At 40.2% G+C, this 22,892-nt stretch overlaps 1 protein-coding gene across 1 annotated transcript in view; it reads left to right on the top strand.

Annotated features, from left to right (window-relative positions):
• Nucleotides 1–224: 224 nt before the first annotated feature.
• Nucleotides 225–22,892, top strand: part of SPECC1 (sperm antigen with calponin homology and coiled-coil domains 1) — a 189,548-nt gene continuing 166,880 nt past the window's right edge. Inside the window, exon 1 of the mRNA XM_039847476.1 lies at nucleotides 225–314. The gene's annotated coding sequence lies outside the window, so the exon portion shown is untranslated. The remainder of the gene's footprint in view (nucleotides 315–22,892) is intronic.

Genomic DNA, 22,892 nt, shown 5'->3' with positions numbered 1-22,892 from the left:
GGAGACAGAGAAAGAGAGAGAGAGAGAGAGAGAGAGAGAGAGAGAGGGTGGGTGGGATATATATATAGGTGATTAGAGAGAGAGATTACAGAGAGAGAGATTATGAGAGACTATGAGAGACAGAGGGAGAGGCTGTCAGAGGCCCTGGAAAGCAGAGCCCGCCTGCTTCCTGAGTGAAGCATTGCTCAAATGCTTACTGCCTCAGCCTCTTGTGGTTTTCCTCCCTGGCCAGCACCAAACGCCAGAATAGTGTGGCTGACTTGCTGATCGAGGTCAGCAGCTCCAGAGAAGCACGAGAAGCAAAAGGTTTTGCAGTAAGTACACAGTTAGTTATTATTTAAGATAGGGATGGAAAATCTTAGAATAGCTCTATCTGGGGGGAGAGGTTCTTTGGCTTTAGGTGTACTGTCAAACGTACCCAGTGGATCTTGATATGACTAAGGCATTATTATTAATACATTCATTTGTGGTTCATGAACTAGATAATCTAATATTACATGCATGTTTTTGGGGGGCCAAAAATGAATTTGAAACTCATTTTCCGACATCTTGAAAAATAGTCTTTTTGTATTGCCTGTTATTTTTTCATCTTGCAAAGTTAGGATAATTAATGCTAACTGAAAGTTTAATGTATACCGTTCTTTGGAAAAGAAATCCTCTCTACGGATACTAATTACTAGCCGTGTGGAGATCTATTTTTCACAACTAAGGTGAATAAGGCTTTCTGTGCATTCTTCTTACCAGGTGTGGAAAATCTAAAGTCCTGTAGAGAGAACTGCCCACTTGACTGGTTCTTAGGCCCCCAAAGGTTCTAGAGCCTTCTACCCCTGAAGATCAGCACTTCGGAGTATGCCTTCTCATCTAACGGAGGGCCCAATAATGTCCCAGTGCTTGCTATCTGGACCAAACATTATGTTTAGGAGGCCTACATGGCTGAATTTCAAAGATATGACAAAGATAGAGGCTTTTCTAGGAAGTTATTTTTTATTTGGTTTCTGTGTAGGCAGTATTTTGTCCTACTCCTATTAGCCCCCATAAGGGATTCAAACTATTTTGAAAAGTCTCTTCACCGCTCTGTTTTCTAGAAATTAAGTTTGAGATTTTTATTTCCTTTTTCCACTGAGCTAATTTCTTATTAGAATAAAATATTTAGCCCAGTAATATAGGAAGTCCATATTTTAAGTTTACTCAAGAAATGTGATTCCCTCACCTAATTAGAACGCAAATGTAAAGACATGCATTTGCTTCTTCTACTTTAGTCGTCACTAATATGACTCCGTTTGTTCCTTTACAACTAAACTCCATAGACTATATATTTTTACATGGTTCTAGTTTAGAGTAGCCGTTTCACTTCCTTTAATCTTTCTCTTGCCAACTGAGTTTATATGTAAGTGTTGTCTGTTCTTAGCAGGAGAAACCCACAAAAGTAGAGGAAGTCAAAATTAACAATACTAAACTTGCAGTTGAAAAAAAAAGCCACTCCATGTGAAGTATCTTTTCCCCTCATTTTAATTTTAGTTTTAAAACGTGAAATCTTTTTAATAATAAAAATAGCATTTTTGAGTGCTTACTGTTTGGTAGGTACAGCAGTCAAGTTCTTCAGAAGCATTATCTCATTTGATTCTCACAGTAGTTCAATGAGGTGTTTACATTTATAATCTTCACTTTATAGGTGAGCAAACTGAGGCATAGAAAGGTGATGTAACTTGGTTAAGGTTAGTCAGATAGACTGGTGGGTAGAATGGAGTAGCTGGGATTGGAATTTAGGTCTTTTTAAATCCAGAGTAAGTTAAGAAATTAGAGAAAATAATGACTCAATCCCATGCCTTGAAACAACTTAAAATCTCAATATTTCTTTCTACCTGTCCAACTAGATATTATAGTATAAGATTTTTTATACTGGTTTCACAATTATTTTTAAGAGTGTATAATGTTCTAGTAAGTCATTTTTCTATAAATTACTTAACTATTTATTCTCTGTTCTTCAAATTTGCATTGCTTTTCTTGCTTTTCTTTCTTTTCTCCTTTTCTCCCTTTCTTTTTCTCTCTCTCTCTCTCCACTGTTCTTTCTTCCTATTATAAGTAATACTTCAGTAACTTTCTTGCCCATACAACTTTACTCATGCTTTTGGACTAGATCTGTAGACTAGATTCTCAGACATGGGATTACTGGGTAAAAAATACATGAATATTTTAATGGTGCCTTGTACGCGTTGCTAAATTGCTTTCTGTCGACACTCCATGAGAGAGTACCAGCTTAATTTATCCATTCCACCAGTGACAGTATCATAAAAACAAAAACAACGATAAAAGACTAGGCAAAAACAGGACCCCTCTTTTGTAATTTTGCATATTTTTAAATGTAGTCAAGCTGAATATTTTTTTCACACACTTATTTACGAGTTGTACTTATTTGTTCATTTATTTATTAGGATTTTATTGCCTTTCTATTATTCATCAATTTATATGACTTTTTAATAAGATTTCTTTGCCATATTTTTTGTCAGTTATTTTCCCCAGACTATTATATACCTTTTTAAAATGAGTTTTTTTAGAAACATGCAGCCATTTAACATTTTTATATATCTAAGTCCGTCCACTTTTTTTCTAATTCTTCTTACTAATTTAGTGATCTAAATTATCCTTTTTTAAGGGATTTTTCCTTCTAGTTTTTACTTTCATGGCTGACATGAAAAGTGGATTTAAACTAACTTAAAAAAATTATGCTAAGCAGTTTTTCCAATACCATTTATGAGCAATGTTTGTTCTCTAATATTTTATTATTTTGTACTTTTATAACTTCAGTTTTTCTGTGTTAAATGATATTTCTGGATCATCTGTTTTATTTACAGGAACTAACTTTCTGTGCCATTATCAAATTGCATTAATTTTTGTTGTTTTATAATGCGTAGAGAGAATGAGTTGTATGAACTGACATTGAGTCAAATGAAGTTTTTAAAAATTCTTTATCTATCTATCTAGCTATCCATCTATTTATTTATTTATTTGTCTATCTATTTATTTATTTATTTTCTCCTGTCTACCTTCCCCCTCCTCCCCCACTCCCTCCCCTCTGGTAACCACTAGTCCATTGTCTATGTCCATGAGTCTCTGTGTGTTTGCCCTGTTCATTTGTTGCTTTCAGTTTTATATCTCGCATATATGTGATACCATGTTATTTTCAACTTTTTCTGTCTGACTTATTTTGCTTAGTATGATTATTTCAAGGTCCATCCATGTTGTTGCAAATGGCAGTATTTCATCTCTTCTTATGGCTGAGTAATATTCCATTGTATATATGTACCACAGCTTCTTTAGCCAATCATCTATCGTAGGACACTTTGGTTGCTTCCATGTCCTGGCCATTATGAATAATGCTGGTATGAACATCGGTGTGCAAATATCTTTACAAATATGAGTTTTCAAGTCTTTGGGGTAAATACCCAATAGAGGGATTGCTGGATCATATGGCAGATCCATTCTTAGGTTTTTGAGGAAACTCCATACTGTTTTCCATAGTGGCCGTACCAATTTGCAGTCCCACTAGCAGTATATGAGGGTTCCTTTTTCTCCGCATCCTCTCTAGCATTTGTTATTACTTGTCCTGTTGATTATAGCTATTCTAACAGGTGTGAGATGGTATCTCATTGTGGTTTTGATTCGCATTTTCCTAATAGCTAGCGATGTTGAGCATCTTTTCATGTATTTGTTGGCCATTTGTATGTCCTCTAGGGAGAAGTGTCTGTTTAGGTCCTCTGCCCATTTTTTGATTGGATCATTTGTGTTTTTGTTGTTATTGAATCATATGAATTCTTTGTATATTTTGGATATTAGGCCCTTATCAGAGGCATTGCTTGCAAATATATTTCCTATTTGGGTGGTTCTCTCTTTACCTTGTTGATGGTTTCTTTTGCTGAGCAGAAGCTTTTTAGTTTGATGTAGTCCCATTCATTTATTTTTGCTTTTACTTCTCTTGCCTTTGAGATCAAATTCATAAAATCCTCTTTAAGTCCAAGGTCCTTGAGTTTAGTTCTTATGTTTTCTTCTATGCATTTTATTGTTTCAGGTCTTATAGTCAAGTCCTTAATCCATTTTGAGTTAATTTTGGTGTGTGGTAATAGGCAACAGTCTAGTTTCATTCTTTTGCACGTGGCTTTCCAGTTTTCCCAGCACCGTTTATTGAAGAGGCTTTTCTTTCTCCACTGTATATTTTTGACTTTTTTGTCAAAAATTCAAAATGAAGTTTTATTAAGAGCATGGGCTCTGGAGACAGATCGCTGTCTTTATTTATGTCCCTTAGTCTTATTAATTGTAAAATGGGAATAGTCATAGTGTCCACTCTATGGGTTGTTGGAGTGAGGAAATAAAAGCTAAATTTAAAAAGAACACTCAAAAAGTATTTGATGTATATAGATATATATGGAGAGTATTTAACTTACCTATGTGTGTTTTTATATACATAAATGTGCATTATATATTTCTCATATAGAGTCAAATGTGTCATTCTTTCCCTTTATGGTCCAAGACAACCTTTCATATAATCTTGGGAGACAGAGGAAGAATTACACATTTGACTCTATATACATTAAAAACTTGGTACACTGAGAGACAGGCAAGTGACAAATATATGCAATGTACATACCACTATAAAAGAATTCCTGCAAATCAATTAGAAAAAGATAAACATACAAAGAAAAAATAGGAAAAAGCAATTTATAAACTGCAATTTATACTTATTTTTATAAACAGGTAATTCACAGAAGAAATGCAAATGGCCAGTAAACATAATATTCAACCTCACTGAGGATCATGGAAATGCAAATTGAAATAATAATGAAATATCATTTTCCCTGCAACATATTGGGAAAAAATGAAAACATAAATAACATACGGTGTCAAAGAGAATATACGGAGATGGGCACTGGCAGTCACAACTAATAGGAACAAGAATTAGTGAAGATTTTACTAATGGTAATTTTCCAAAAGCTACCAAATATAAAATGTGCATACCTTTAATGTATCTTAGAATAGTACTTTACTGTACTTTAATGTATCTTTTTAAGTAGGCATATAATCGTATTTACCTTAAATTTTTTATTATTCATGTTAAGAAAGCTAAACTATGTATTCGTGTGTATATAAAATTTATTTTTTAAAAGTACTAGACATGTAATATCAAGCTGTTTACTATGTTACTTCTAGAGAAGGAAATAGAATTAGAGCAAGGTCTCTTTCACTTTTTTTTTAACTTAATTAAAATTTTTTTAAAATTACAGTTGACCTTCAATATTATTTTATGTTAGTTTCAGGTATACAGTATAGTTGTTAGACATTTATATAATTTACAAAGTGATCCCCCCGATCAGTCTAGTACTCACCATGCACTATACATAGTTATTACAATATTATTGACTATATTCCCTATGCTGCATTTCACATCCCCATGACTATTTTGTAAGTACCAATTTATACTTCTTAATACCTTCACCTTTTTCATCACCCCCTAACCCTCCTCCCATCTGGCAACCATTGAAATGGGCAATGGTCTGGGTTTTAAATGTATCTATGAGTCTATTTCTGTTTTGTTTGTTCATTTATTTTGCTCTTTAGATTCCGCATATAAACGAAATCATATGGTTTTGTCTTTCTCTGTCTGACCTATTTCACTCAGTACAGTAATCTTTTTGTGTATCCATGTTGTCGCAAATGGTAAGATGTCACTCTTTTTTATGTCCAAGTAATATTCCATTGTATATATGTACCACATCTCTCACCTTTTGCTAGACATACTTCTGTGTTTGAATTTTTTATGAGTCTGTATTCGTCTATTATTTGTGTAAATAAATGAATAGACATTTTTCCAGAGGTAAGAAAATTTTAAAGAGCATGAACCTACATGTAAAGGCTCAGGATTGAGAAAGTACATGACAAATTTTAGGAAGAGTGAGCATTTGGGGGACAGTGTTTTAACATTCTCTATGGGTTTTAACTTATGTTTAGGAAAAGAAACAAGAAACTGGTTGAGAAAACTCAGTTTGAGAGGCATAGAGGCAAAGTTGCTACATTGATAAGCACTGACCTCTAAACAGTTCGGTCCCTGTTTTCATGCTACATATAAGCCATCCCCACAAGCACGACTTGTAGAGTCCACCCCAGACTCACTATGCTCTTCACTTCCCTTTTCAGATGTGTTCCTTATCTCTATTTTAAAAAGCCATCATGCAGAGTTCAAAATAGCCATCCATCTTGTTATTCATTTAGCAGCTATCTAGCACCTGGTTCTAGCCAGGCAGTGTGGTAGGCCCTGTGGAAACAAGGGTGAGCAGAAGAGAAAATGTGCCAGCTTGTGGGTGCAGCAGACACATTAAAATTGATTGTGAGCATTGCTATGAAGCTACCAAATAGGGGGCCGTAATGGAGAATAATAGACAAGAGCTCCTGTAGACGTGTGCTCAAGAGGGGGCAGCCATGAGGCTATTCTAAGAAGATGGGTGAAACATCAGCATCTTCTTTGAGGCTCCCTCTCCTTTGGCCACATGCTACCACTTGGAAACTCATGCTGATTCCATCACTCAAATCTCTCAAATTTCACCCCCTTCTTTTCATCCCTACTGCCATTTCTTCATTCCTTTCACTGAGACTACTGTTTTCCTGATTTTAGACATTTAGTTCCTCTTTTCACAATTTTTTGCCAGAGCCACTTACCATCACTTACTCATTAAAGTTCCTAAAGCTGACTTACATTATTAACATATTTTAAAAGGAAGCTTTGTAACTTACTGTAAATGAGAAACAATGAAAATGAAATAATGCTAACTTTAAAAGTTAAAATAAAACGTTGTTGGTAATGTGGTCTGTAAGGCCTACAGGGTTGCTCTGATCACAAAGTGATGCTACATATGGAAAGACATTTAGCCAGTAAGAAAATGACACTCTACTCAGTGAATTTAGGGAGGATGCTGCAAGAAAGATATGAAATAAGAGGAGACTGGAGAGCACTTATTTATTTTGTACAATCACAAGAGTGAGGTAAGCCAGGAATGTGCGGCAGCCAGGGAGACAGGGTCCCTCTGAAACAGCCTTGGGAGCCACACCTGGTGCTGCAGTAATGGGCCTCCTTGTAATGAGGAGAGCCTCGAGTGCCTGAAGGAAGTGACCTAATCAGTGGCCCCATAGGGAGGCAGCAGAGGATCTGGGGAGGGATGTATGCAGTCAAGTAGAAAAAGGGCAAGTTCCTAGGGCAACGGTCTGGGTTGTAAATGTAAGTGTTTACTGAGCCTTCGGGCTTGAGAACCTCTCTGGTACCCACTGCATGCCAAGATCTGTCATTAATTTCATTGATGGAGAGGTCTGTGCATCAGTAAAGGAAGGATTGCCAGAGTCCTGGAATCACCTCTGCTACTTGGGAGCCTTGACTACATGAGAGGAGCCCAAACACTGGGAGGTGCTGCAACAGCTTTTATGAATTGCTATGGCCTGCTGACAATTTGATCATCTCCTTGGCCATTGCCAGGAGATGACGGGCATTGACGGGCTCAGGGCGGTGAGGCTTGGTCCCCAAGGACTCTCTCCTGCTTTAGCCTGGTGCCATAAGGCTCCCTCTTGCCCTCATTTCTGCAACCACAGAGTCTTTGAGTCTCCCAGGCTTGCTTTCCTGCCACAGTATTTCTTTCCCTTATCTTTCTATTACCTCTGCCTGTCTATGTTCTCCACTTTCTCATCTAGTTAATGCCTATTATCCTGGGAATGTCTTTTCCTCACGGAACCTTCTCAGGCTTTCCTCCCTGACTTGATCATACTTTTCCTAGGATAAGCTCTAATAGCACTGTGTGACCCCCTTGAGTTCCAGTTGAAATCTTGTATTTTCAGGACTATTTGATAGTCACCTGCTCTGGACCATGAACCCCAGCTGAGCAGGGGTTATGTTTGTCTATTCCTGTATGTGTTGCCTTCACATTGCCTGAGACACAGCATGTGCTCCAGAAGGGTCTGTTGAGTGAACAAACGGATAAAATGGTTGTCAGCTATTGGATTGTATCAGCTAGCAAATCCCCATGATTTCTTTTGGGCCTGACTTTCCTATTCCCAGTGCAGGGAAGGGCAAGGAATGAAGGGGGAGCAGGAGGAGAGGCTGGAGTAGTAAGGACCTGAGGGCAGTATTTGTGAACCATGGTTGCGAGGGCTTGGATTTTACTGGATATAGGGGCCTGTGGGAGGATTTTGAGCAAAGGAGTGACAGGATCTGACCTATGTTTTACGAAGAGTGCTGTGGATAAGGGTGAGCCAGGTTGGAAGAAGATTGTGTGCATTAGCAGTATAGCCTGCACGGAGAGTCAATGGCATATGGCCCTTCTGGTTGTCAGGATACCAGTATTTGTTGCTCTTGTCAATGCTCTGACTTTTCACAAAAGAGCCATGATGTGTGGTTTTGAGTATCTCACATTAAAATTACAAAGAGAACTTTTAAATTAACAAATATTTGATATCCCAGTGCCTGCTTCATGGTCTTGCCAGCTAGCTGCTTACTTCAGTCACAGACAATACTGAATTGCCATCAGTCACATGAGGATGAAGCACTCTGGCCTACAGAGTAAAGTCTAAACTCCTTAACCTGGCTTTTGACCTCCACGGTCTGCTGCCAACCCTTCTTCCAATATTCCCTACAGCGCTCAACCACTTCTGCCAAACTAAACCAAGCTCATGTACACGTCCTATAATACACTTTACCTGCCTTTGGGTGTGCTGCTCACCTTGAAAGCCCTTTCTTCCAGTGTTCACTTATCAACTTCTCCCCATCCAAACTGTACGAGTTCGCCAGGGCTACCATAACAAAGTACCACAGCCTGGATGGCTTAAACAATGGAAATTTAAAAGTCCAAGATCAAGGTGTTATCAGGGTTGGTTCTTTCTGAGGCCTCTCTTCTTGGCTTATAGATGGCCGTCTTCTCCCTGTGTTTTCACATGGTCTCCCCTCCAGGTCTGTGTCCCAATCCTTTTCTTATGACATCAGTAATTGGATTAGGGCCCATACCAATGATCTTGTTTTTCCTTAATTACCTCTTTATAACTTCAAGTACAGTCATATTCCGAGGTGCTGGGGTTAGGGCTTCAACATATGAATTTGTGCCGGGGGCAGGGCAGTTGAGACACCATTCAGCCTATAATAAGACTTAAGGTCAAATACCACTTTATCCTCAAGCGTCTCCCTCTTTTCATGCATCGGAGCCTGTCGGTGGACTAACACTGTTTTTTAGTATTCATTCATTAATTCATCAGAAATACCCAGAAACACTTATTGAGCACTTTCTGTGTGTAGGGATCCGCTTGATTTCAAATATCCAGAGGCGAAAAATATGGCGCCCACTCTGGATGCTTAGGTAAGAGACAGACAAACCAGTTAAAGCGGTTATAGTGCAGCATTACGGGTGCCAACGTTAAAAGGAGGGGTATCTAATCCAGTAGTGGATCAGACTGAGCAGAAAGATTACTTAGTCAGGGATGCTTCAGCTTAGCCTGGAATGATGAGTAGGAGTTAACGGGCTGAGGGAATGGGAGAATGTTGCAGCCAGGGGGTGGAATGTGTGAAGGCTTGGAGTTGCAAGGTATCATGGTGCTTTCAGGGAGCAAACAGTCCGGTGCAGGAGCAGGTCTCTGCAGTGGGTATATGAGAGAATGGTTAGAAGTAGGGCTGCGGGGTGGGTGCGAGGTTGTGAGAAGCCTGACATATGGAATTTGGTCTTCATCCTGAAAGGGGGGGGCGTGGTGGAAGGTTTTTAAGCAGACGGGGGACATAAGTGGGTATATGTTTTAGAAAACCTACTAGCAGCATGGCGGCAGACGGTGGAATTGCCTTGACTATAGGTAGGGAAACCAGCAGTAATTCTGATCCCAGTATGATGTGAAGCACTGGGAATAAAGAGCAGAGGAAGATCAGGAGATATTTTGGAATTCGAGTTATAGGACTTGATGACTGGCTAGATATAGAGGGGATGAAGGACAGTGACAGGATCCTAATCAGTTTTCTAGATTCTGAGTCTCAACAAATGCCTCATTTAAATGTGCAATTTAATGACTTTTGGTAAATGTATACACCCAAGGAACCACCACTACAAGCAAGATATTGAACTTTTTCATCACCCTAAAAAGCTCCCTTTGTGTCCCCTTATGGAAAGTCCCTTTCCCAGGTATCAGTACCCTCCCCACCCCCTGGCCCCAGGCAAGCACTGATCACCCAGCCTTCTGTCACTCTACATTATTTTTGCCTCTTCTAGAATTTCATATCAATGGAACCATATACTATGTAGTATTTTTCCAGGTGTGACAACTTGATCCAGGTGTTACAACTAGGAATTTTATAAGAAACTGCTACACTGTTTTACAAAACAGCTATACCATTTTGCATTTCCACCAGTAGAGAATGAGAGTTCCAGTTGGTCTATATCCTTGCCAGCACTCGATTTTGTTTTCTTTTCTTTTAATTTCTAGCCATTCTAATAGATATATAGTAATATCTCCTTGTGATTTCAATTTGCATTTACTTAATGAATAATGCTGTTGAACATCTTTTCATGTGCTTACTTGCTATCTGTATATCTTCTTTGACAAAATATTTGTTTAAATCTTTGACCATTTTACATTGAGTTGTGCGTTTTGTTATTATTGAATTTTGTGAGTTTTTTATAAATGCAGGAATCAAGTCCTTGATCAATTTTGTATTTTGCAGATTCTTCCCTTCTAGTCTGTGTCTTGTCTTTTCATTTTCTTGACAATGTCTTTTGAAGAGCAGAAGCTTTAAATTTTGATGAAGTCCAGTTTATCAGAGTTTTTTAAAATTTATTTTATAGACCATGCTTTCAGTGTTGCATCTGAATCTTTGCCTAACTCAAAAAGTCACAAAGATTTTCTCCTGTTTTCTTCTAGCACTTTTCTAGTTTTATTTAGGTTTCATGTTTAGGTCTATGTTCCATCTTTAACTAATATTTATTATGGACCAGACACTGGGCCCAGAGCAATGGAACCATAGAGGAATGAGACAGAGTTTTGCTGAAGGATCATTTGAGGAGTTGAGGATGGGAGACAAACAAGTCAACAGAATGTTAGACTGGTATAAGGGATGCTGTGGTTGCTCACTGTGGTAGAGAAGCTGGACTGTTCCTAGGACAAGGGGCCAGGAACTGAGTTTTATAGGACAGCAGGAGTTAGGTTGAAAGTGGGAATCAGGGGTGGGAAGCCCTTCGTTCTGGGCATCAAGTGACCATGGGGAGGCCTGGAAACTAGAGGATAGAGCAGCTGCCAGTCATTTGCTGGGCTGAGGTTAGAGTGCAAGGCGCCCGGTAGGAGTGCACAAAGCATGCTGTGTGCCTTACCCTGAAACAAAGAGAAGGTGGGGGCGGCTTATAACACAGCTCTTGCAGTGTTCTTTGAGGGACAAGGGGACTGTCTTTCTTCACTGAAAGTCAGTTAGACACATTTGTATTACAAAAAGCCCATCCTTAGGGAGCAACCACAGTGCTTGCTGTTCCTTATTGTCTTTCGCACCCACTCTAGGGATAGATCACACTCCCAAGCACCATGCTAGGGACACGTAAAGATGAGGTAATCCCAGGAGCAGGCTATAACATTATCCCTCATATTTGTAGCTATTGTATATATTTAAAACACAATACTAGAAGCATGGTGTGCCGGGGAAAGATAGGGCATATTCCAGGCACTGAATAAATTAACCCTGCAAAGCACAGCAGTTGCTTTCATTAGCCAGCTGGCACTACAGGAAAATAGCTAAAGCCTGTGGGTTAGAAAAGAATATTTTAGGAATGCAAAAACAAAAAAGAAATCAGCTGCATTCAGTGATTTAACTTAATCCGGTAACAATAAGGAAATCCAGACCAATGGCAGATTCTCATAGCCTGTGCAAAGGATAGGCTTGCCAGTTACTCAGAGCGGGTATCTACCATGACTCTAGGGCAACCAGGGGGACAATGTAGATGCAAGTTTAAGTCCCTGAACCCTCTATGCCCATAGAAGCTCTAGAAAAGTTCTATCTTCCCTTCATTTATTCCTGGTAGTCCCAAGAGCTAACACAGACTGCTAACAGGCTCAACTGCTATGTGGCCTCTCTCTTCTGTCCCTCCCCTTCCCCCACCAGGGTATTTTCTAGAATGGCTGTGCACTGTACCCAGGGCCTTCCTACCCACCACCTTGCATACACCTTTCCACAGTTCTTGGGACCACAGAAGCCCTGGCACACTACTACTCCACCACCACTGAGTCCCCCACCGCCATGGTTTCTTTGTAACTAGGAAATGCCAGAGAGCCAAATCTCCAGGATGTTCCCAAAGACACAATGGGTACAGTGGGAGACTTCAGAATTTCTTAAGGAAAGAGCTTAAGAAATGTTGTCTTGCTGGCCCAATTCCTGCCTGCCTCCCTCATCCCCTACAATGAGAGTTCTCCCAGGAAGCTCTCTAGTTCCTCAGACAGACAGACTGCCAGCCAGACAGGGCTCTCCCAACTGGCCTACCAACATACCTGGGCTGCAGCACTCAACATGGTTGGGATTCAGTTGAGACCCTACTACTCTGAACTCTAAGCTCTCATGACTTAGGGTTGCCTTTTCAGATTACTGTCATTATAGAAAATCCGATTCTACCTGGCAGGGGTCCTTTGTGAGTCTGTCAGAAGCCATAGGCCTCTGAAGGTACCATATCAGAGGAGAAGACTGCCATCTTAGAGCAAGAATAAGAAAGGAACCAGAGTTCAGTCTTGGTTTTTTGCATATATAAGTTCTATATTTTGCCAAGTTGAACATTTACTTTCATTATTAAATTGGTTGTTCCCACACCCCATATACATACTGTCAGAAACTAGCCCAGACAGCTCGGGCATCCTGAGGGTACCCTGTCTCTGATGTGGTGAGTGGTACAGATGGGTGATGAGGAACGAATAGGGATGAATACGTATCTTTCAGGGGAATAGAAATTAAGCAGTTGTGATTAAATTATTGAAGGGAAAACAGGCCATTTGAGGAAGTCCCATCATGTAACTCATGGACAGCACTGGCTAGAGAGCCTGTTACTATGGTGGTGGACTATGATGGTACGGAAGAGTTGATGCCAGCACTCTCACCTCTGAACTGGAATTAGGGATGTGGGTGGGATACTTCTACCACAATTCTTGAATTGTTAAGCCACTTTCTCAGCAAGGGGACTTGTGAGATGACCCTCTGTAGTTTCTACTGTTAAGTTCCATTCGCAATATACATTGTGCAGCACATGGAGTTTGTGTGACATGTGGAGGCTGCCTCTCTTGAGTTTGCAGAGCTGGTGCATCTTCCTTGTTTATATTTTCCTTTGGTCCAAAGGCCAGTGTGGCTAAAGTATAATGAGCAGAGGAGATAGTGGATATGGTGAGGGGGCCTACCTCTGCACCGGGGTCAGGGACTTTTGTCATGGGAAGGGGGATACCTTTTTGTATCTACACTCAGCAGTGCTGGGAGAGAGGGTTTTTCCCCTCCCTCCTGGTCTCAACAGTGCAAGTGCACAGAAGCATGTTTGTGGAGGGCATTGGGGTTTTGCTGGGTGGTGGGGCAGAGTGCCCTGCAGTTCTTGCATTGTTCTTAGAGGAAGTAGAACAGAATGAGTCAGAACTGGCCTGCTGCCTTGGACGCTGTGCCTGCTGCCTGCCTGCTGCCTTGGACGCTGTGCGACTGACATCATAAGGCTTTGCCCCTTGTCCCACCTGACTTAGGGGTTTCAGTTAGGAAAAAAGAAACAGAAAAGGTTAGGAAAAAGATTAGGTACTTAGACTAGATACTTGAAATCATTGGGTCCCTAAATCTGTGGTTACCATCAGCTACCACTTTTCGAAGCATCTAACATATTTATTTATTTATTATTATGTTTCAATTGAGGTATCTGACATCTTAAACCATAAAAATGTAAAGTGTTATATACCATTACTATGAAAGTAGGATATATACCAAAAATTTTAAAAGCCATCATTCAGGAATAAATTCAGGAAACGAGATGAAGCAGTAGATGATTTTAGAGATTTGGTGTTGAATAATTTTAGAAACTCTTTCTCAAGCATTTTATAAGTAAATGAGATTAATTTTTATGATTCTTACATGTCATCGTGAATATTATTTCATGGTAATAATACTAGAAGGCACTGTATCTGTGGCAATGGAGTTCTCATCCTGAAATCAATTTGGGGATTTTTTTTTTTTTGCAGTTGTTTAGAGACATTTTATAAGTCTTACAGGAAAAGGATTGTCATTCCTTTATAGTTTCATTTTGTATTCACCCATTAATTCAGCACCTACTTAGTGAATGTCTCTCATTTTTAGGGCTCCATACTGGGGCCTGTGTGCCTGTCTAATGAGGGAGGGGCAGGGAGATAACCTGCACACAGGCAGACTCTAAATATTCATTAGGTGATATTTATTATGCACTTACTATATGCCAGTCACAGTATAAACATCAGGAGCACTATGATGAACAAGGCCCTGCTGACACAGAGCTTCCCCCGTGATGAAGGATTATCTGCCAGTATCCAATGATGGATAATCAGTGATGCTAATAGTCTTGGTTTGATGATGAAGGCTCTGAAGAAATGAACAGGGGCGGGGTGGGGCAGCTACTCTAGAGAGTGCAAAGAAAAGGCCTCAGAGGAAGTGCTCCTGAGCAGAGACCAGCTGAGGGGAAAAGAGTCCACTTTGTGAAGAGCTGGGGAAACATTGCAGGCAGAGGAAACAGCAGGTGTAAAGCTCTTCTTTGGGAACTAATGGGCACATTCAGGGAGCTGGAAGCAGCTGCGTGACTGAGGCATAGGAAGCAGCAGGAAGCTTCAGGACTGAGATGATTACGGTCCCGATAGCCTAAGACTTTTTGAGGGTCATGACAGAGTTTGGATTTTCATTTTAAATGCAGAGAGAAGTCATCAGAACGTTCTACTTAGGGAGTGTCATGATTTGATTTGTTTTTAAATATTTTTAATAATTAAAAATTTTAATTTTGGTAAAAAATATATAACATAAAATTTACTTGTTTTAGCCATTTTTATGATTTATATTTTTAAAAGATCCCTCTAACTCATGGACATGGACTATAGGCTAGTGGTTACTAGTGGAGTAGGGGAGAAGTGAGGAGGTAGACAGGGTAAAGGGGGCCAAATATAGGGTTTAGGGGGAGGGTGAAGTGGTAAAGGGACTCAAATATATGGTAGCTGAAGGAAACTGAACTTTGGGTGGTAAACACACAATAGAATATACAGATATCAAATGATAATGTGTACTTGAAAATTGTATAATCGTATTAACCAATGCTACCCCTACAAACGTAATTAAAAATAAAAAAAAAATTTTCAACCTAAAAATAAATGAATGAATGAATGAATGAATGAATGAATGAAAGTCCCCTCTGGCTGCCATGTGGACATTAACTGTAGTGGGAAAGACAGACAAGAGCAGAGGCAGAGAGACTGTTAGGATGCTGCAGCTCCATGTGGGAGGCGGAAGTGACTCTGCCAGGAGCAGGTGGGGGACATGGACATAGATGTGCTAGAAGAGAGCTTCCAAGTTTTCTGGAGGTTCAGAGATGGGAGCATCAGAAAGGCCTGTGAGGGGATAGAATATCCATGGAAGGAGGCCGCAGAGGAGAATCTTGGGGGCTGAGTGGAGAAGATTCCAGTTTGGCTACACTACAGGGTGGGTGGTCAGTAAGGTGTAGCCAGGGTCAGCTGGGAAGTCTTTTAATTTGGAGCAGGAAGGAACATTGGGCCCAAGCTTGGGTGCTCACTTGAAGTGGGTCCCTGTGAATGAGGTTAACAAAGTCTCAGTGTCAGTGTCATTGTCGTAAACCATGGCGACAACTGCTTCATGGGGCATTTGGGAACATTAGAGTAAATCATATCTGGAAGTCAGCACATAGTCAGTGTTGATCAGTGTTAGCTTAAAAATAAGTTAAAATGAGAGGTTTTGAGCAAGGAGTGACCTATCCCAGTGGAACTTTGGAAGTATGTCAGGAGTCAGGGAGGGCATGAGCTTCAGGAAGAACTCCTGAAAGGGAAAAGCGACAATTGTCACCCAGGTCTTTGCTGGAGAAAAGACTGGGCTCCAGCAGGAAATATTGCAAAGCCTGAGCTCCCAATCTGGTCAGCAGTGGGTTTGAGAAACAAGAGCCCCGGGGAGGAGTCCGAGATGCCTTTGAGGTTTCGAGTCTGGGAGAGTGAGAGAAAAGTGTTCTGATAATAGAAATGGGAAGTTGAGAAAAACCGGTCGGTTATTCAGAGTCTGTGCTGTGCACTGTACTTGGTCATACAGGCAAATGCCAGGAGCTGTTCTCTGGGAAGGACTCACAGGCCAGCTGTGCAGCAGGTATGTTGACACACAAGCCTAGGAGCCCTCATGAGGCTCTTCTAGACTGGGGACATTTCTAGAGTGGGGAGACTCTGACGCTCCCTTCAGAAGGTGGCATTGAATTGAGCCAAGCCAAGGGGGCAGGGCGGATATCTGAGCTTCCTGTTTGCCCCTCCATGTCTCCTCTCCATCTCTCTCCACCAGCTCATAGACACCACATCAGTGGGCTTCCCTGTGAGCCAGTGAGTTGCGGATTGGAGAGAGGGGAGGAATGAGTTTGAGGCCTTTCTTTCCCTAGCGCCCTATTAACTGAATCTCCATCAATCAGTTGCATTTCTCTACCGAAGGCCACAGCTTCTGCCTCTCCTCCCAGTTCTTTCTGGGTTCCACCTGCTTCATCCGCTCACCCCTGAAGGCCTAAGTGAGATAACGGTCCTCGCTTGAGGGTTCTGCACCTTCCTGACTGCTCCTCCAAACCTTGCCCACACCCTTGTAAATGGTTCCTTTCTGAGCTCTTCTCAGTTTCACAGCTGATATCCCAGACAGAGGTAGGAGCATGTGCAGGGACCCAGAACTGGGACTGAATATTATGGCTCAAGATGCTTCTGCTCAAATAGGTATGAAAGCCACCAGAGCCCTCCTACACTAGTTTTTGTTTTGTTTTTCTTGTCACATTTTTAAAAATTGCGGTAAAATACACATAGTACAAAATTTACCATCTTAAACACTTTTAAGTGTACAATTCAGTGGCAATAAGTACATTCACACTGTTGTGCAACTATCACCACCACCCTTCTACAGACCTTTTTCACCTTACAAAACTGAAATTCTGTACCCATTAAGCAATAACTTCCAGTTTTCCTCTCACATTCCCTGACAACCACCATTCTTCTTCTGTCTCTATGAACTTAACTAATTTAGGTACCTCATATAAGTGGAATGATACATTATTTGTCTTTCTCAGCAGTTTATTTCACTTAGAATAATGTCCTCAGGGTTCATCCATGTTGTGTGACGTGTCAGAGTTTCTTTCCTTTTTAAGGCTGAATAATTTTCTACTGGGAGTATATACCACATTTTGTTTATCTGTTCAGCCATCAATGGATACTTGGGTTACTTCCACTTATGGCTGTTGTGAATAATGCTGCTATGAACATAGTGTACAGCTATCTCTTTAAGACACAGCTTTGAATTATTTGGTAACATGCCTAGATGTGGAATTGCTGGATCATATGGTAATTTGATTTTTTTTGATATTTCCAGGAACATTTTCATACTGTTTTCCATGGTGGCTGCACCCTTTTACTTTCCCAGCAACAGTGCACACGGGTTTCAATTTCTCCACATCCTCTTCAACATTTATTATTTTCTTTCTTTTTTTTTTTTAAATAGTAGCCATCCTAATGGGTGTGATGTGGTATCTCATTGTGGTTTTGATTTGCATTTCCCTACTGATTAATGATATTAAGCATCTTTTCATGTATTTATTGGCCCTTTGCAGATCTTCTTCAGAGAAATGTCTATTTAAGTCCTTTGGTTTGGTTTTTTGGTTGTAGAGTTTATATATATAAATATATGTATGTGTATTTATATACATATATATGTTCTGGATATTAACCTTATTTTCATCTGCTTAGGCTGTTTTAACAAAATACTATAGACAGAGTGACTTAAACAACAGAAATTTATTTTGCTAGAATTCCAAGATCAGGGTGCTGGCTGGTATGGTTCTTGGTGAGCGCTCTCTTCCTGTCTTGTAGATGGCTGCCTTCTCACTGTGTCCTCACATGGCCTTTCTTTGGTATTCGCACAGGAGAAACATCTCTATCTTCTAATAAGGCCAGCAATTCTATCAGATTAGGACCCACCCTTATGACTTCATTTAACCTTAATTTACCTCCTAAAAGCCCTATATCCAAATACAGTTACACTGGGGATTAGGGCTTCAGTGCATAAATTGAGTTGGTGGGGGTGGGGGTGTGGGTGGGGACATAGTTAAGTCCATAGCAAACCCCTTTGCAAACATTTCCTCCCATTCTGTGAGTTGCCTATTCACTCTGTTGACTGTGTCCTTTGATTCCTAAAAGTTTTTAATTTCGATGAAGCCTAGTTTATCTATTTTTTTTTCATGTTGCCTATGCTTTTGGTGTCATGTCTAAGCACAATGTCATGAAGCTTTTCCTCTGTGTTTTCTTCTAACAGTTTTATAGTTTTAGCTCTTACATTTAGGTTTTTGATCCATTTTGAGTTAATTTTCTTCTAAGTATAAAGTAAGGGTCCAGTTCATTCTTTCGAGTGTGGATATTCAGTTTTCTTAGTACTATTTGTTGAAAAGGCTGTCCTTCCCCACTGAATGGTATTGGCACTACACTAAAGTTTTTATTTTTAGCTACTCTTCGATAGATCTTTTCAAACTATTCCTATAGAAAAAGCTCTTGAAGTATTTCATTTCAATCTCTTTTTCTACTGCCTTGGCTCATTTTCTTGTGATTCTTTGTTATGAAGCCACATTGTAGGTAAAGAGAGAACTACTGATTAGTGGTCATCCTCTCTGTGGGATGCCAGCTGATTGGTCCAGCTTTGGAGACAGAAGGATGGCCTGGGCAGAGATTCTGAGCATTTGGTCTCAATATAGCTCTCAGATTAGAGCCTCTCTCTATGGTCTGTGTTTCATATTTAGTGACTCAACTCCTCCTCTGTTTCTTATTCCAGATTACAACCTATTTGTTATGAATCTCTGCCTTGTGGCAGCATGTCACAGTTTCTGCAAGTTCTTATTCCATTTTCAAAGTTTGTTTACAGTTTGAGATGGTGTGGTTAGTGATATATGAATGTTTTTTTTTCCATTTAGGTTTTTTTTTTTTTTAATCACTTCTTTGTTCTTGTTTTCTTTAAATGACTTCTGCTGATAAGATAAATGAATTTTAGTTTGGCGTTTTCCTTCTGATGCTGTGTGGAAATCTGTTCTTTTCTTTATTTACTGGGAAGGAATTTAAGGCTAATGGGATGATTTTTCATCTCGAGACCACAGGAAATAATAAGCTTTGAAACGTTTCCTGTGGCCTCCAGCTGAAGTCTGAGATTCCCTCAGCTGCTCCTAAACTAGATTTTCAGCATTAACATTTCAGCGTTAGATGGGAAACGAACCAGGTGCCAGTCTAAGAACCAGTGACCCAGGACTCTTGTTCTTCCTCTAGAACTGAGTTTATTAACCTTGACTACTGACATTTTAAGCCAGATGCTTCTTGTGGGACAGTCCTTTGGGTGGTAGGATGTCTAACAGCATCTCCTGCTCTACTGGTAGCACCCCCAAAGTTGCGATAACTAAAACATCTCCATACATTGCCAGATGTCCTCTAGGGGCAGAATCATCACCCATCCACCCCCAGCTTAGAACCACTGCTGTTGAAGAGGTCATGAGCAACCTAGGCACACACTCTAAAAAGCTCTAGCTAGATATTTTCAACATGTTGCTCACTTACATTCTATTTCCTGCTGAGTCCCCTGGTAATTGAGCTATGTGAACATTCTTATTTTGTTAGCTCTCTGACTTGAATGCTTTAGCTTTCCGCTTCCTGGCACTTATTGTACTTGTAGTTGAGACTTCAGTGCCCTCTCCCACTTCCAGGGACTCATTTCACGATGGCCCAGAAGTGTTTCCCAGTCACCTTTCTGTTTTCTTGCCTTAAAAGGGTAATAAAGCGTAGGCCTCAAAACAACCCATCCAACACAGGCTCTGAAGGCAGCGATTAATTAAGTAGCAAAGTAACATGTTTTGAAGGAGCAGGAGACCTACACAGGGACTCTGACTCTACCCAGCGCCCAAACACCTCATTGTATTCCTAAAATAGCTGTTCCCTCTACCCCCCTTCTCTCCCTCTCTTTCTTTTCTATTTTATGTATGCAGTTTATGAGTTGCAGTTTAAATGTAACCCTTACACTATTCTGGAGAGGAAAGAAGCTTGGTAAGAAAATAAAATATTTGAAAAATTTAAAGAAAACACCCCTGCAAAGACCCTCTCCTCACCCCTATGGAAGTGAGTTCCTAGATTTAACTGTAATACCTTGACAAGTTTGATCCTTTGAGATGGTTTAGGAGGATTTTTAGAAACCAGGGAATTAATCATTGAAAACTTTTCTTTTTCATTGTCTTGGACTTGGTCAGAACTCATAAACTAATTTTCTGTTACTAATTCATATCTATTACGAGAGTATTAGTCACCCAGCATTCACACCTGTGTTTATCTTTCAGCAGCTAAGATGTATTAAGGCTGGGGCAGATTCTAATGACCGTAAAGTATCTTTTTTGGGTGTATATTTTCCTCCCTAAGTCCCCTCTTTCACGTTTCCAAATGAACATAGGCTGCACTGTGCACAAGAATCTGGTTCGTCTGTCTGGCTCCTGCCACTGAACAATGATTTAATCACCATGTATCACTGAGTTAGTAAAGTGGAGCAGCCCTCCATTGAACAGTTAACAGTGTTTGTTGGTGAGGGAGCTAACATTTTTGAGGGCCTTCTGTGTGCCCGGCCCTCGAGCTCCATGTTCTCCTTCCATCTTCACAGTTTTTTAAAGTAGGCATTAATAATTCCATTTTATTGGGTGAAAAGGTTGAGAATCACAGTGTTCAAAAAGTATGCCCAAGTTCACACAGTAAACAGTGGAGCTGGATTTGGACCAAGAACATTGGATCCAGAAGCCCTCATGCTTTCCCCTGGGAGCCAAGATTATTCAGCAAGGCTATATTCATCTCTGGTGTTTAAAGCCAATTGAAACTGAGTGTCAATCCTGGCTTTATCATAAACTTTGTGATTTGAACAAGTTGCTTAACCTCCCTGAGCCAAATGCGGTTTCCCCTCCTGTAAATTGGGGTTACATTTATCTCATAGGGTTACAGTGAGGATTTAATGAGACACCCACATAAAGCATGTAACAGTGCTTTGCCAGGCTCAGAGTGAGTTAGTGTGGCCGCTTTTAGTCACTCCAGTGTTTATTTAATTTACTGATTCCCTAAGTCAGACAGCCAGGGTGAAGGTTGAGAGGAGGGTTGTAGAAGAAGCGGTGGGGAGCAGATTGCATCAAAGTCTGCAGAAAGTTATGAGTGGGCCTAGGCAGCACCTGCTCTCTTTCTGTCAGGAGGCCTTCCTAGAAGTGGACAGAGAATAGGACCAAAGTGGCTGAGTATTGTGGGGGGACAGCTGAGGACAAACCTTTCTGAGTCTGTTCCAGAAGAGCCCAGGGTAAGACTGGGCAAAGCAAGGGAGAGGGGCAGCTTCTAGAAGATTTGGAGAATACTTGGAAGACACCAGTCCAGGCTGGGGTGAGGATGGGCAATGTTTAATAATCTTCTAAGACACAGAGAGTGGGGAGCAGGGTGCAAAGCTAGTATTCAGCCTGACCGGAGCATTCTCCTCAGCACTAGCTCTTACCCTCTCATCCACCCTGGAGAGCAGCACTGATCCTGCAGAGCCCACTACCACCCCAGGCCTCCTATCCCAGCACTGTCCCTACCTATAAGATTCTCTTTCTGGTTCAAGTGGGTGGGACAATAATTACTTCATTTCTGTGTATTTTGAATTCTGAAAGAAGATGGAGCTTAAATGGAAAACTCAGGCTGATGGGTGGGCACAAAATAGAAGGCTTAGTCTGGGGAAAATAATGGGAAAGAAGAGTGAAGGTAACTAAGAAAAGATAGCATGGTAAACAAGAGGGGATCCAGAGGGTAAAAGTTCTCTGGGTACATTCATTTGGGAGTAATTTCATAGGGTTTAGAAGATTCTAAGAGAATCAGAAAGATGTGATGATGCAAATGAAGTATCTGAGAATTTTGCCTCAGAGCATGCAACCCATTAGTCTTTGAAAAATGGCTGAACATTTTTCAGGTGCACTTCCAGAAGATTGTCCGATTTGTTACTAGAGGTTAAGAGAGGAGTTCAGATGTGGACCGAGATAGCTTTTATCTTTTTTAACCAAAGTCTTAGACTCCTGAAACATTGGAGAAAAGATGGCAAAGAAAATTTTCATCTTCTTCCTGCTGCTTTTCATCTTCATATTCTTATCTTTCTTTGGTGGAATAAATAAGCAACATTTCATTTTAGGGGTAACCTGGGCAGATTTTGGAAAATGTGGATGCCTTGCAGAATTATGTCAAAGTAAGCCCTGTAATAGTTATTTCTAAGTAGTTGTAATGATAACATAAAAAGAGTTCCTTGATTAAACAGATATTTCATTTAAGTCATTTCTATGAGTCAGACTGACATGTTACTGGATGGTGCTTTAGTAATTTCTATAGTAATTCTCTTCAAGAATCACTCAGACAGGATATGTTAGTTTATTTTATATTGAGAGTCCTAATAAAATTAGTTACTCTATAGGTTTTAGCCTAGGAATTCTTTCATTGTCGCTGTAGAAACCAGCATTAAAAATTGTGAGTCAAGAAAGAAAAACAATTGGTGCTAAACATCAGAAAAATATACTAGAAGTAAGTTGTTTTTTTTTAATACAGAATTTTAAAAATTATCATGATGCCTGGAA

This window comes from Pteropus medius, unplaced genomic scaffold, assembly GCF_902729225.1.
Source record: "Pteropus medius unplaced genomic scaffold, Ma_sr-lr_union100, whole genome shotgun sequence".
Classification (NCBI taxonomy): domain Eukaryota; kingdom Metazoa; phylum Chordata; class Mammalia; order Chiroptera; family Pteropodidae; genus Pteropus; species Pteropus medius.
This window is presented reverse-complemented; position numbering and strand designations above follow the sequence as displayed.